This window comes from Microtus oregoni, unplaced genomic scaffold, assembly GCF_018167655.1.
Source record: "Microtus oregoni isolate MIOR12 unplaced genomic scaffold, Mior012 000037F_ref0000500, whole genome shotgun sequence".
NCBI classification, from domain to species: Eukaryota; Metazoa; Chordata; class Mammalia; order Rodentia; family Cricetidae; genus Microtus; species Microtus oregoni.
In genome coordinates, this window is record NW_024543096.1 from 26,148,659 (window position 1) to 26,154,552 (window position 5,894).

Consider the following 5,894-nt stretch of genomic DNA (forward strand, 5'->3'; position numbering starts at 1 on the left):
GGACAAGCTCTGGCCTCCTGTTCAGGGTGACACAGAGTCAGGCAGGCAGGCTTCTGTGGTATTCACTTCCTGCCTGATTAATTTCTCGTTGGTTCCTTCCTCCTTTGCTATAGAAAAAGAAACTAGATTGCTTTTACTTAAGAGGCAAAGAAAAAAAAAACCCAAATTAAAAAGTTTCTTCTTCCTTCAGGATAGAACACAAGCACTTGATGCGCTAAGTGGGTCTCTGTACCTCTCTCCCAGTTAACAGCTTTTTCCCCCCTCGATGACACCACTACAAAAATAATTGCTCCTGGAACTTGAGATTCCTTCAAAAGAATTCGATTTGAAAGCACAACTCTCAATTCTGACTATTTCATCTAGCAATATTGAGAAGAGTCACTCAAGAAATAAAAGCCCTCGACTGGGAATTAGTCTAAGTAAGCCTTCCTCATCTGCGGAACGTTCAAGTGTGTGGGGAGGAAGCCAGGCTGCAGGTGAGGCGTGCAGGTTGGGTGCTTCACAGCAAGCTTAGAAATGCCACTAGGGTCTAAATCGGGATAAAAGACAGGCCGGGCAAGCTGCTGACCTACAGCTTCCTGGCCCCCAAAGCTCTGTTTCCCTTCTCCTTACTCACAGGGCAACAATCAACTCTTCAGGAAGATATCTCACAAAAGGACCCAGAAACTGGGAGCAGATAAGGGATTTAGATTTCTTCTGAGGTGGGTGGCCAGGGGGGAATGGCTTGATATTCACAGCCATTGGGTGCTGTACTGAGTAGCATAAAATATTCAGACATTTCTCTTGGCACATCTGAGCAGCTCGTATGTTTCTGCAGCATACACCACATGACTGAGAAAGCAGCTTCAGTCGAAAGGATGAAAAACAGTGGCATGTTTCAGAAATGTCACTGTGAACCCTGCATATGGGGTCCTGATTCAGGTGTGCCCGAAGACCACAAGTGACCTGCCATCCCCTGGTGGGGGTCTGATAAAAAAACAAAAACCACAGGGGTGGTTTCGGTGGAGTCTGGTGGGAAGAGAGGCCTGTAGGATGCAGTGGGACCAGGAATGTTAAATTTCCTCCGGGGCTTAGGATAGCTCCACCTCAACACCAGAAACCCCTATATTGAGGAGTGCTGGGCAGGTGAGCTCTAAGTCTGAAAGGCAGTAAAATCAGATTCCCTGAGATCTGAGCTGAATCAAATAAGCGGCCCAAGATGTTAGGCCATGGACACAGTTCCTCGAAGTGGGCATCAAAGAGACAATGAATAAGTCCCTTTACTTAGCCTGGAGCTGTCTGAAGGTATGCAGGACCTCTTTTCCGCCTAAAGCAAGCAGTGTTCAAACAGGGATATTAGGCATGAGGCCAGAAAGAGGCAGAGGCTTGCAGCCAGCATCCACCTCATCTGAAAACCCTTGGGGCAACAGAAAAAAAAAAAAAACGCTATCAACTCAAAGCTTAAATGCTTGAGTGAAATCTTTGAGGAAGTCTAACTATAGCTGGGTCTAAAACAAGAACATGGGTGGCGAGAGGATTTGTCCACGTAGTTACGGAGTTATTTTGAAAGTTCACTATATCGGTACCCCCAACACACACACACACACACACACACACACACACACACACACACACACATACACACACACGGGGCAAGGGGAGGGGGAGAGAGAGAGTCTATTCTGCATGCACACTTTTCATGGCTAGTCTACTCATTAGTGAAAGTGTAATCAGAAGGCAGCATGTCACTAAGAAGGCGGGAGCTCCCAAGAACTCCAGGGAAGAGGTACGCAGATAGCATTTGGGTCTATTTCGTCTTTAACGGGATCTGTAAATGCAGTCTACGCTGGCTAGACTTGAGGTGTGTATGACATAAGACAGGATGTGAACAGATAATACTCCTCTGCTTAACCCCGCCCCCAACAGCTTCTCATTCATGTACAAACTCCAGACACCTTGCTGTAGGCCAGACCACCAAGGTCCACAAGATCAGCCTTTGCTAGCTGTTGTCGTCAGGTTGGCTCTGAATTGCTGTCATCTTGCCTCTGTCCTCAACCCACACAGTGCTGGAATTTCAGGTGTGCTCACAGCCCAGCTCAAACCCTCTTGCTAATTTACCACCACTCCCCCCAGCCCTTTCTGTTCCTTAACTGTACCAAGTTCATTTGCATCTTGGGGCTTTGTACTTCAGAGTCCTCACATGGGCTTTCCTCTCCTGGGTCCTTCTCATTGTTCAAATGTCAGTAAAAATGCCCAGGTCCCATCTCTGTGCGCTCTTACATGCTTTCCCTCTCTCTGTCTCCAGAAGAGGGTTTCTCTGTGTAGTAACTCTAGCTGACCAGGAACTCACTTTGTAAACCAGGCTGGCCTCGAACTTACAGAGATCCACTTGCGCCACCGCCACCACCCAGCTTGCTCCTTTTCTTTGCAGAGTGTACGTCATCACTTGATATTGTATTTGTCTGTATAGCTTTCCTCACCACAACTGAAGCTCCAGTGAGATCCTGTTTGTCTTGTTTTCTGCTCTCTCCTCAGCATCTAAGACAGTTTCCAGGGCCTGGCAGGTGCTCAATAAATAGTGGGTTCGAGTATCTTGTTAATTCCACCATGACACCACGTTCTTTTCCAAGTGTGCCACAGATAGCTTCAGCTGTCAACTTGACATAAGCCCAGAGTCTCCTGGGAAGAGGGAAGCTTCATTGAAGAACCGCCTTGATGAGAACGGCCTATGGCCACGTCTTTCAGAATTTTCATAACTGCTACGCGAGGTAGCAGAGCTCACTCAATTGCATGTAGGCAGTTTCATCCCTGAGCAGGCAGGCCTGCCAGCCAGTAACCAGTGTTCCTCCATGATCTCTGCTTCAGTTCCTGCCTCCAGGTTCCTGTTTGAGCTCCTGCCCTGGCTTCCCTTAATGATGAGCTCACTATAACCCGTAAGTTGAACTAAACCCTCTCCCCGCAAGCTATTTTTGGCCAGTGTTTTTATCACAACAGAAAGCAAACTAAAACAGAACTTAGTAGCCGCGGTTCCTCCTGAAACAATAAATAACAAGCGCCTAAGATGAGCTCTCAGCTTGGGAAACACTGTGAAGGGGGTGTTTTCCGCAGAGCCTTCCATGTTTATGGACTCTCGATATTCATTTACAGAAACGAAAAGCCAACACCAGACAGAAAACTAATAAACAACAGCGAAGGTCTAGCCAATCTTAGAAAAGCAGTAAACAGTTATAACCACCAACCCCGTGTCACCCCAAATCAACATCTATGAAGCCACTGCCACAGTGACAGGCATAAAACATTCCATTTTTAATAATTCGGGTCTGTCATGTTGTGTTTCCACAACCACCCCCCAAGTGTAGTGTGTGCACCCTGTCAGTGCAAGGCTATTTCGAATCCTGCATCCCCTCAATCCCAAAGTGCCTCCCCCCACGCCAGAATGACCCTCTCACATACCAGAAACACTGCCAGGCTATACATGTGCATCTGTTGAAGAGGAATCCACTTAGGGATGCAGCTTAGTCAGAGGAGATTGGTCTGACCTGCAAAAGGACCCCGGGGTTCAATACCTAATACTGCTCTCCCCAAAATGTTAACTATGAAAGTCTCCCGATTTAAAGGAACAGAAATAAGGGGTAATCCTTTGCCCAAATAGTTATTAGCAGAGTTAGATGAAGGGCTGATCACTCGGAACTGATCTGAGAAAAAACAAAAACAAAAACAAAGCCATATTCTGAGTATTCCATGCCCTGTAGATATGAACTGGCCTAAAGCAACTTGAGGAAAAATTTGCAATTTTCACTGTGTTGTGAAAATGTAGCCAAACCTCTTTGTTTTATTTTCAAAACAAGGGCTTGCTAGACAGCCCTTTGCCTGCTGTGCCTTAGCAGCCTGGGAGTTACAGGTCCCCCTACATCCCTTGCTCTTTTGTTTGGCTCTGTGGAGCCTCCTCCTCCTCCCCTCTTCTCGATCCAGAGGCAATTCTCACCCCACTGCCTATATAGAAAGCACCAACATGGACAGCACAGTGGTGCCCAGCGGCCCAGACTCTGCACACACTTAGCTGGACAGATTTCTTTTCACTGATGGCCCACTATGTAATCTGCCCAAGGAGACGGGAGGAGACTGGGCATGACCTGTGAGAGTCACCTGTCGGAGTACAGGGGTGGGACCTACTGCATCTGTTCTTTGGACACACTGGATAAGAAGCTAAACACAACAGGGAACTGGGGGTGGCGAAAAGCAAGTACGATGCCCTTCTCTGAGGGGTGAGCTGTGCTTGCACATTGGCCTAGTTTGCCAGGTTTGGCACTGTAAGTGACTGGTGCTAGCTGTGAGTTCTGAATGTGACCCTTATATTTGCAATTAGATGGTCTAAGGTTAGGGAAAGGCTGGTACTGGCTCTCCTGGGATAGGAAGGTGGGAATCTTTGGAGTGTGGAGTGTATGATAGTTATGATGATAGTATGATAGCTATTAATCTATGGTTGACTTGTTCAATCGTAGCACACAATTAACAGAAAATACTTAGAGTGTTGGGATACCTATATAGGACGAGACAGAAAAGAGAAGCCCTGGTACTTAGTAGACAGAGGAAACCAGAGCTTTGTAAACAAAGCCCCCTGCCTTTTGCTTGTGATCTGCAGCCCGGTGGGTGAGAATCAAATCTGGAGCCCTGCAAGGTAGAAAACCCCAATGCTCCCTACTAATCTGACTCCCATAAAGCAGTGGCAGAGGCAAAACTGTATCAAGTCTGGAATGTACTAGAAATTGATTCCTTGCTGTCTTTGCAAAGTCAGTTACTTCTCCCAGAACGGGGACAGCTGCTTTCACCTTTATGTTGGGATTCAAGAAGCTGATTATCCTGTGAGGAGTTTGGATCTGGCAGCTTTAGAACTGGGCTGTCTCTTGTGTGTGTGGGGGGGGGGGGGGGGGCGGTCTTTTGGAAACTGTGTCTGGGGTAAACTTTCCATTTGTTACTCTTTTTTTTTTTTAAATTGTGCATTAGTGTTTTGCCTGCATGTATATCTGTATGAGGGTGTCAGAGTCCCTCGAACTGGAGTTACAGACAGTTGTGAGCTGCCATGTGGGTGCTAGGAACTGAACCCAGGTCCTCTGGAAGGGACAGCCAGTGCTCTTAACAGGGTCTCTCCAGGCCCTGCCCGTTACTCTCGCACTATTCAGCATCCTCTCTCCCTTTATAACTAGAGTAAGGAGTTCAGACTTGGAGAGAGATCACCGCTCCTGTCGGGAGAGCTCTACCTTGACTCCAAGGGTAACCACCAGCTTGCTTCACTGCTGCTCTGGAGGTCCCTGGTGCAGTGACAAGCTCAGAGATGAACTACTTCTGAATCAAGATTCAGTGAGAGGTCTTCCATGGCATGGAGCTGGGGCTGGCTGCACTGAAGCACATTATTTGTCTGGATTAGTGTCAAAGTAATAAGGAAATGAGGTTAAGTGGATCTGGGTTCTAATGAGACCTAAGTGGTCCTGAGATGATGGTTCTTAAAACCGAGAGAGGAATGCACCATCGCTCTGTGACAGCCACTGTCTGTCTAATCTCAAGTATTTGAAACGTTTCCATAAAGCGAAGTTAAGAAAAACAAGCAAACGAAAAGTTTTGAAAAAGACCTGTGGCTCATTCCCTTCTTCACCCACTAGAGGCTGTGGTGCGTGTGTGTGTGCCTGCTTGTGTGCGTGCGTGCGTGTGTGTGTGTGTGTGTGTGTGTGTGTAGGGGAGGGGGTTGCTCCATTGATTAGCAACCTGCTCTGATGAGTTAAGGAAAAGTTAGTTCACCTGTCTCAAGCCGATCTCTTGGCTTTGGATAAAATAGCACACTGAGTTCTTCTCTATAATAGTTGAGAATCTAGGTAGCTCTTCCTAGGAAGGGAGTAAAGCCCCTAGGTCTGAGTCTTCAG